We start from the raw sequence: 10,591 nt of genomic DNA, 5'->3' as shown, positions 1-10,591 counted from the left end.
GCCAGCACCTGGATTCCGGATTTCCCACCTCCAGAAGGTGATAAATCTGCTGTTTATAACCTACCCATTTTGTGGTGTTTTTGTTAGAGTAGCCAGAATAGACTAAGACAGTGAGAGAGGTCTGGATTAATACTAAGTATAGGAAGGACAAGATATGACTGACACCAGTTCAAACGGAAAAAAATAGTTGGTTTTTGTTGGTTATGTTTATAATTAAAGGTCAACTCAATATTTTTTCCAAAAAGTTATAACACAGTCGAAACCAAATCGCTGACAAGGTAGTGGTGGAGAAGGACAGAAGATACGAGTGGGGCAGGTGTCAGAAACTGGGCTCATCACAGCATTGTTCTGTACAGGCACATCTAGAATATTCTGGACGTCAAGTGCCGAGGACATAACCTCCCAGAATCAACCCTTTACCTATGTTCTGCCTCCAGCTCTGTGATGTAAAATCCATCGGCAGGGCAATTCTGTCCTGTCTTCCCTACTTGCTGCCTATGCAGAGCCTGCAGTGGTGCCAGGAATGCAAGGTGGGTGTTCATGGAAGCGGTGGCTCAGCCCATCTGGAGAAAAGCAATAAGGATGGTGAAGGTACTCAAAGCCATTCTGATCCCTGGGAAGAAAAGAGACATTTTGTCCATACAAGAAAAGGGTTTGGTGACTCTCACTAATTATCTGAAAACATTAAAGGACTCTGAGTTGGAAAAAGAATCAAATATTATCTTTCAAGCCCCAGAGGACAACTTTAAATTTAATTGGTAGACATTTCAAGGAGCTATTCCAGTTCAGTGCAAGGAAGTACTGGCTAAAAATTCAGGTCATTCAAAATGGCCTTAACATGGAATTGAGCTACACATCCTTGAAGGTATCTGGGGAAAGTTGACAGGCTCTCCACCAAAAGGTTGCCTGTGGGTAGGGTCCTTGTTACACAGAGGATGCTGGTTTTGGTGACCACAGAAAATATTTCCAATTCTCTTATAGTCTAACTACAAAATAAGGTGATATAGGAGAAAGTAATTTGAAACCTAAACACTACTTAGAATTCTTTTACTCTAAATTGGGATAAGATGTGACATTAAAAATGAAGATGAGAGATATCAATGATAAGTTCTTTTTCCAAGTTGCTTTTGGGTTATAGTGGTACCAGGGAAGACCTTATGAGGGACAGGAGAGTTATTTAGCCTGGAACACCAGACAGATGGGAAGAGGGTGCAACGACTGGCTGTATGGTGAAGGTGGCAGAAGCTGTTTAAGCCTTTAGTGCACACCCAGCAGCATTTGTTATTTTTTATCAGGAGGTTGGTCTCCAATGCTTCTCACCTAAGCACTCTTCCCATCAGCGCCATGCACTTCCTCAGAAAATGTAAATCCTACCATAGTCCAGTAAGAAGGTACCTGCTCACCCCAAGACAAAAACTCATTTGTAGTTACTTTAGTCTTCATTCCTCTAATTCTCCTATTCTTGTCAGTTCTACCTATAAATATTCCTTAGCTCTTTAAAGTGATCAAGCATATTGCTTAGCTCTTTACACTACTGAGTTCCTACACATTTAATTTCCTTTTAAGGAGAAAACATACCAAAGGGAAAAAATGAAGGAACTGAACTGTTTATATAAACTACCTACTGCACTTCTGTGACTTACAGAAAAACTGGAAAAACTTATTTATAAATTAATCATGACTATCAACGTTTTTTAGAAGTCACCAATAACATAAAATGCTTTGATTGATTGGTGATAAAGCAATCTGTGGTGAAAAGCTAGCAAGCTAAATTAAGTTTCTATTTGTATTTTATAAACTTCTCAGCTCTTTTGTTGTTTTTTGGTGGGTGGATATTTTTGTGTGGGTTTTTGTTGTTCTGGTTTGTTTGGTTTTTGGTTTATTAAGATAAGATCCTGCTATGTAGTTTAGGCTGGCCTTGAACTCACTATGTAGGCCAGGCTGTCTTCAAATTCACAGCAATCCTTCTGCCTCAGCCTTCTGATTGCTGGGATTACAGGCATGCGCCATCACGCCTGACCTCAGCATTTACTCTACCTGACAGAGATTTTTTTTTTCCCAATTCTTAAACATTAGACTCTGAGAACTTTTTATTTCTTACTGTGAAAAAATTCCAGGATAAAATTTCAGGTATGAAAATCAATGTTATCTACCTTTGTCTGGTACAGCCCATTAGCTAAATACTTGGACCATGAGATTTTTCAAGGTTTTTTTCAAGATCTCAGCGTAACCTATATCTATCTGGAAGCCAGTGTTACCTCAACAGTAGGCCAAAACACTAGCGCCATTTCTTCTTGTCTTTTTTAAGTACTAAACACGTCACAGAGCTCCCCAAATACCACAGTTTTTAAACTCAACAACTACCTATCTCTTGGTTGGCAGTAGAGCTTTGGCTTTGGTTTTCATTCAGTTACAGGAGTGCAGTGTGTCGAGAAAGAGTTGAACACATTTGAGGGATGGGCAAAAGGAATACTGTGGCTAACAGTCCCTTTCTTGTATACCACTTGCGATGTTTCAGGCCTTAAGATTTATTCTGGCTTAAGGCTGTCTCTCCCTTCCAGGACACGTACATGATGCATATTAAAGCAGTCCATCCGGAGCACACAATTTTCCATCCCAAGGAAGCATGAGGTGAGTTCCTATATGTGACTGACACCTCTCTATCCTGGCCCAAAGCAAAACATTTATGCTAGGGCATCTTTAAGGAAAGAGGACCCAAAGTCTTCTAATTGAGTCACTGCAGGTGGAGAGAGGCCTGGAAAGCTGCCTGTGATAGTTCCTGCTGACTCCAAGGCACCTACTCAGAAATAGCACTGTTTTATCTGAAGCCCTCAGTGCTTCATTCATTAAGCATCTACACTGTGCCTGACAAGTTTCTAAATGTTCACAGCTCAAGTAGATGGAAAATCACTTGGGCCCAAAACAGGAATACCAGGAAGCTACTGAAGTACCAGGGAGAATGAGCTCAACTCTTGTTGGCTCACTTTCTTTGTCCGCCCCAGGTATCAGTTCCTTAACTTCTTATTCTCTCCCTCCCCTTTCTCCTTTGATGATTGCCTACAGTTCTGTGGTTTGAAATACCACCATTGCACTAGCAACAGCCCAGTTTTTCCTCTGAGCTACCAGTTTATATTTCTGTATTCTTTGTATCTTCATTGTAACATTCAATAGACATTTCTATTTAAACAGGTCAAAAACACATACAAATAGCTCCATACATCTTTATCCAGCAGATCTTTGGCAAAGAGGCAAACACTGAAGAAAAGATAGCCTCATTAACAAGCGGTGCTGGGAAGACTAGTCACCTACACACACACAAAAATGAATCTAGACTCATATCTCTTAAACTTTTCTAAAAGCAAATCAAAATAGATCAGAGGTTCAGATATAAAGCAAATACACTGAATCTCCTAGAAGATAAAATAAGGAAATTGTTGAAGACATAGTTGTAAGAAAGGACTTTCTAAACAGAATCCTAGTTGCACAGGAATCAACAAATGGGATCACATCAAATGAAAAAGGTTCTGCACGGCAAAGGAAAAACAACAGAACGCAGAGCTAACCTACAGAATAGGGGGAAAAAGTGCTGCCAACTACTCCTTGGATAGAGGTGTAATATCTAGAATATATAAAAAACTCAAAAAGTTAGACTCCCACAAAGCCAAAAAACCCATTTTAAAAATGGGCAATTAAAATAAATAGACACTTCACAAAAGAAGTACACATGGCCAAAAATTATGAAAATATGTTCATGAATCTTTGGCCATTCGAGAAATGCAAATTGATACAACGTGGAGAATCCATCTTACTCCAGGAAGAATGGCTACCATTGAGAAAGCAAATAAAAACAAATACCTCAAGGTTATGGAGAGAAAGGAACCCTTCTACATTGTTGGTAGGGATATAAACTAATACAACTACTGTGTAAATCAGTATGGAGATTCTTCAAAAAACTAACAATAACAGTTTCACTTGATGCAGTTATATCTCTCTTGGGCATCTTCTTAAAAGAGTTAAATACACCATATTACAGAGATACATGCAAACTCATGTTTATAGCACAATTCACAATAGCTAAATTATACAGGTGGCTTGTATGTCCATCAACAGATGAGTCAATACACAAAATGTGGTATATTTACATGGTGGAGTACTACTCAGCCATAAAGAAGGAAAAACTTGAACCATTTATAAAAAAAATAGATAATCTTGAGACCATAATAAGATGATTACATATTGCATGACTTCTTTTATAAAAGAATCTCAAACTATAAATAATTTAAATAACAAAATAAAGGAGAGAGGATAAGATGGGAGATGAGAAAGTGCTCTGAAGAATAAAGGATAAAAGGGTGGGAGAGGAAGGGGAATAAAAATGATTGAGATGTGATATGCATATGCACTAATTCCTCAAAAGCAATGTAATTATTGTGTATTACAAACATGTACTAACAGAAAATTAAGACTAAAACAGGTCAAAAACAGAAAATTAGTTTCTCTTCCCCCAAATTCCCGGAATTATCCACATAAATAAGATGATTCCTACCCAGTTACATGGGCAAAAATGTAAGAGTTATTATAGTAACCATAATTCCTTTACTTTTATGAACTCCATTAACAAGTCTTGTTAGTATATCACATCAGAATAACTCAGTTTTCCTATCTTCTCTGCCACCTGCTGCTCCAAACTACCATCATCTCTTACCTCAACTAATTAAGCTCCCAGCTAGTATTTTTGCTTACCCACTTTAATGCACTCTCCAGAGACTACACTTGGTGATATAGTTCAAATACATAAATCAAGATGTTCAGCAGCTTAAATCCTTCAATAGTTTCCCAATGTCCTTTGAATAAAATATAAATGTCTACCTGTGGCCTATAAGACCCTAAATCATCTGGTTCCTCATCGCCTCTCCAATTTCATCTTGTGTCACATTCCTGTGTTAGTCAGCTTTCTGTTACTACAACAATTACCTGAGTCAATAAAGTTGCAAAGCAGAAAGGTTTATTTTTACTCAATTTTAAAGGTTCCCGTTCATGATTGGTTGATCCATTCATTGCATTTTTGGCCTATGGTGAAGCAAAATACATCCTGGTGGAAGTTTATGTGCCACAGCATAATGACTCCCTTCATGACCATAAAGGGACAGAGAGAAAGAAGTAGGAGTACTATTACTCCCTCAGGGGCCCACCCACGATGACCTGCATACCTTTCACTAGACCCATACCTCTAAAGTTTCGACAAGCTCCCAGTAGCATGAAATTGAGGGCCAAGCCTTTAGCACATAGGTCTTTGGAGAACATTTCAGATCAAAGCTACAGAATCCCCCTTTGCTCCAAACCCAGAGAATAAATCATCTCTATCTTATGCAAGGTGTTTCAGAGACTAGAAAAGAGGAAACATCTGCCAATAAATAAAACTAGTATGACCTAATATCAAAGCTGAGTAAGAACAAGACAAAAAAGCACATGACAGATCAACCTCACTTGTAATTTAGAGCCACAAAATAGGTAAAAGATGAGTTTATTTAATATAATATATATCAGATACATCCTATCTATATTCCTACACCATATGGTGAAGACTATATGTTAAAGTGCAAGGTTAACAATATCAGAAAATCCTTCAGAAAAATGACACCCCAGTTGCTTTGGTATGCTGGGAACTTTGAACTGAAGGTCACTGGAAGGGCATCAGGAGCAAAGTTTCTTTTTGAGCTTCTTCTACCCTCTGCCTCCTGATCTCTCCTCCCACACACCAAGATCAGTAATAAAAACCAGAATTCCTCCTCCCCAGAGCCACACACAAAACCTAGAACTATTACCGTAACATTACCCCACCTTTCAGTGTAAAACCCTCATTCCAGAAAGGATCCCACCCTGTGCTTGAGAAGAAGCAAGGCTGCACAAAGAGCCCAAGAAAAATCTGGGCAAGCAGTTTCCTCTCAGTTTCTTATTCAGTCTGTTTTCTTGTGTGAAGTCATACCCTTTTTGTCCATTCACGTTTCAACATGTCCATTCACCTAATCTAAGCATAAAAGTTGTTTCCCTAAGTTATTCTGAGGCTCCTATGTCATGTAAAATTGATTAAATAAATGTGTTATGCTTTTCTTTTTTTAACCTAGTCCATTAACCTGTAAGGAGTGTTAGCCATGACACTTCAGAGCAGTGAGGAAAAGCATCACACCTTTCTTTTCCTACAACATTAAGAGAGAAAAAATCCCATATTATCATCTCAATAAATGGATAACCTATCCAGGACATATAGGCTATGCTCTAATAATAGAAAACTCTAAGACCTCAGTGGCTTAAAATAAAAATAGCCTATCTCTTACTCAAGAAAATAAATGTATATTTGATAAAATAATGTATATAAAATACATATATTACACTGAAAATAGAAAAATTACAAGACATCTCCTATTTTATACCCCTGCAATAATAGCATGGCCTGATTATGCATATAAACAAGCAGAAAACACAGTTTCTACTCTAGTGAACATTCTAGTCTTCAATCCACTTGTAAAGAATGAAGTGGCCCAGAAATGCCATCCTCTCATTAACCCTGGAAAAACTGACTTGTAACAGGCTTTTGTCATACTTTGCCTCTCCTGCCAAAAGGCGTGTTCCCAGTGAGGTAGCCTGTGCCCTAGAAATGTAAAGGCATTCAGAAACATGTTCTAAATCCTTCCAGGGGAAAACATGACCTTTGAAATTAAATAGAAATATGACTCTATGAACTAGGAGAGATATGGAGTTTCTTGATTCCACTTTCCTGAAATCCAGAGTGCAGCCTTTCTTCCATCTCCACAGTGTGGGACAGTGAGTATGCAGAGGAAGTAGACCAGGACACAGCCCACTTCTGCATATTATAGCTGCATAACCTTAATTTCATTGACCTCCCAATGTCCTCATTTGAAATAGGTGGGGATCATAAAATGTACCTCACACTATAGTCATGGAATCAGATGTGATAATGCCTTTGATCATCTGACATAGTATCTGGCACAGATGGGGACCTCACTAAAGAACAGTTCCTTTTCCCCCACATTTTCTTAATACGATAGCTTTATCCATACCTGAAGTAAACCTTGTTCTCTGAAACAACTAAGTTGAGAACATAGCTAACAAAAAGTGGCAAAGGTCACTTGTCCTCTCTGCTAATACTTATACCATTAAAAGGATTTTTGGAATCCGGCACCACTTGTCAGTGATGCATTGATGACTCACAGCAACATTTATAAAGTTCTGTGGCCTTCTTAGGAGAAAGACATTAAATAAGAACAAGCAAATTTTCAGTCATATCATTCTTCAGTGGAAATGCCATGCTTAATCGACCACATGCAAACTTTCTAACGTACTTTTATTTTTCTTTCTATACCATATCCTCAGAGGGTCCTTAGGTCAAGATTTAGCAATACTGTTTCTATCGCCAAAAATATTGATGGGACACCATTCAGAATAACCAAAGTTTAAAAAGTTAGACTGGATAGGTAATAAAACATTAGCTTATCCCAGAAGTAGATTTGAAAAGAGATAGCAGGAAGCTCTTATGGAAACTTGCTTGAAAATCATGGTCATCTTACCTTAATCATGAGTCCAATTTAACTACATTATAATGCCATGGACATATTCATTTTTCTAATGCACTATCAAGGACTGTCAGGGCCATTTAGTAATCTACAGAGCCCTTTTGTGATCTCAAGTTGATTAATGCTCACTGGCATTGCAGTTGGTTTAGAGTGAATGAAAATGCACCCTTTCAGCACTCCAGATGAAACAGAGTAAGAGGTCTTTGTACTTGAAACAAAAGCCCTCAAATGCCTGCACTTATAACCTCATTCCCAGTATAGTTGAGAAAACAACAAAACCACTCACCACTAGTCTTTAATCAGTGTGAAGACTGCTGCTCCCTGTCCTCTATCTATGTGTGTCCTTGTGGTGACACTTGATTTAATTGTCACATCTCAGACTTATATGTTTCTGTAACCAAGACATAACTATGTACCAAAGCCATTATCTTCCAAAGAGGACGACTGGGCTAAATTTCACATCAAAAAATTATAGTTGGAAAATACGAGAAGCATAAAAATTATAAGCTCCTATAAAGGTTATGAGAAGAAGACAGAAGCACCATAACACAAAATTCTGGGAAATCCTTCAAAACAAAAGGATGGCCAGAATTCTATAAATTCTCTTCATGAAAAACAGGAATATAAAACATCTAAGGAAAAGAATGATAGGAAAATATACATTAAGAATAAATTGATATGCACTGTGGTTAAATAAAAAATTTATTACAATAAAGATATGTTGCCATTAACTCCCCTGAATATACTCCCCTTCAATTTGATCACACTCAACCCGTTATTCTTGCCACGTTCTGCAACAGCTCTGGAAGTTCTCTTCTGTGAGTGTCTATAGTTGTGCTGTCCTGGCTGTCTTAATGTCCTATATAGATTCAAAATGTTTACCTTTCATGGTCATTTTGACTTTGAGGCACAACTAGAAGTCACAAGGCGACAGACCTGATGAATAAAGTGGATGAGGACACACTATAATATTTTCATGAGCTTGCCTTTCTGTTAGAAGACACTCAGCAGCTGCATGCACTAATTTTTTACCATATGTCATAAGGACATGAAAGAGAACTTCCAGAACTACTTCAGAAAGTGGTAAAAAAAAATGGGATAAGTGTATTGGAAAAAAGTGGAAGTATTTTCACAGGAATTAATGGCAATGTGTCTTTTATTGCAATGTCTTTTTAATTTAAACATTCACCATACATTTTGATCTTGTGAAATTACTTTTTTCCAAGAATAAGTTGTCTGCCTATTTTGATTAAACTGATTTTGGAACATTTTTTAACTCGTGACATTTAACAAACAACATTTCGTCTTCTGAGGAAAGGAACAAACAAGAGAATGCTTTTGCTTTTTCATTTAATTTCTTGAGTCTAGTTGATAGAATCCCTTCAAAAATAATAAATAACAAAATACCAGTGTACTTAACCCTTTTGAGGGGATCACAGAGAAAAGTGTAATAAGTTCTGTATTCTAGTGTCACTATGAAATATGCCCATCCCTCTAGCCTTATTTCCAAACAGAATCTGATAACAGAACTAGAACTTACACCCTACAAGAGCCAAATATACACATTCTTAGTTCAGAAGAACTACAAATCACTCTAAAAGTATGAAATATGTATGCCGCCTAATTGCTAAGTAGATGCAGTTTAAAACTACACTGACTACAGAGAGTAGCCTCAGTCATACATCATTTTACACACGTTCTAGCTACACAACAAATTATTTGAAGTTGAATTGTTGGACCCAAGATAGATATTTCATTTTTGCAAGTTTTGCAAATTTCTCCTCTGTAGATTGGTGTTTGTATACATTGCCACCGTATTAGTTAGCTTTCCTGTTGCTGGACAAAAATAACTGACACCCACTACTTAAAGGAGAGGTTTATTTGGCTTACAAGTTCAGGGAATTCAGTCCATGGTCAGCTGGCTTCAAGGCAGGAACATCATGGCAGAACCGTGTGGTGGAGCAAAGTTCTTAGTTTGTGGCAGCTGGGAAGCAGAGTAGGGAAACAGTGCTAGAGAGGAAGGCATGAAAGACTAGATAGAGATTTCAATGCCACACCTCCATTGCCCACTCAGACACATCCACAACTGTGCTCCGCCAATCCCCTAGTTAGTTAGCTCCCAAACCAATCAAGTTGATAGTTAATCTTAACCATCACATCCACCAACTTATGTAAAGGGTCTCTTACCACATTTTTGACAATTCTTTGTGTTATATAAGAAAACATCATAGCCATGAATTCTTCTGTATAAAATGGATATCAATTTGAATCACCCAAAGCATATGGCAGAATTATTCCAAGAAGGTAACATAAAGTAAGGAAAAAAACAAACAGGTAATATCAGAGATAGAAACTTACATAGCTACCTAAAGCTGGTGTCACAGCCAAATGACAAGGTCAGTTTTATCTTTTGTTCCTAACCTTTTTACCAGCTATAAGCCAGATGTGGACTTTTTGTAGCCTATGTAATTGCTCTCGGGCTAGTATCTTCATTTGTTAAATGCATGAGTGTTTTAAACGACCAATAAGAAAGTAATCATCCGGGGGTTTTCTGTAGGTTCTAGTCCTGACTAAATGATTGAAAGGCAATTATCACAAAATTCATTTTAAGTAAGGTACAGAGAGTTTAAGTCAATATACAAAATTTTGAAATTATGTATCTTGTCTAGTTGTGGACAGATAATTTCACTAAATTGATCTTACAAGATGAGAACTTTGAGGTATTTTCCTTGGAGTATGAATAAGTTTGTCTCACAATTTTTTCTTCAGGTTTTTCAGAAGGCAAGTACCACAAAATCACTAACAAATCCAATGAAAATTTATGTATTTGATATACCAAGTAACAGCTGATAATAAGTTCTGTATGTAGGAATTTTTTCTAAGCAACTTTCATATTAGATACCCAGCAAGAACAAAACAGGCTAAAATCCAACAGTTCTCAGTCATGCTGAGTTTTTCTGCACTCTCCAATAATTATCTCATTTACTCCTAGACTCCAA

General features: G+C 37.4%; 1 long non-coding RNA gene across 1 annotated transcript in view; it reads left to right on the top strand.

The window, feature by feature from the left end:
* Positions 1–426: 426 nt before the first annotated feature.
* LOC106149880 overlaps positions 427–10,591 on the top strand; it is a 47,643-nt gene continuing 37,478 nt past the window's right edge. The window contains exons 1-2 of the long non-coding RNA XR_001236339.1: positions 427–530; positions 2,562–2,631. This is a non-coding gene — a long non-coding RNA (uncharacterized LOC106149880). The remainder of the gene's footprint in view (positions 531–2,561; positions 2,632–10,591) is intronic.

Source organism: Chinchilla lanigera, unplaced genomic scaffold, assembly GCF_000276665.1.
Source record: "Chinchilla lanigera isolate Chin_1 unplaced genomic scaffold, ChiLan1.0 scaffold00005, whole genome shotgun sequence".
Lineage (NCBI taxonomy): Eukaryota > Metazoa > Chordata > Mammalia > Rodentia > Chinchillidae > Chinchilla > Chinchilla lanigera.
This window is presented reverse-complemented; position numbering and strand designations above follow the sequence as displayed.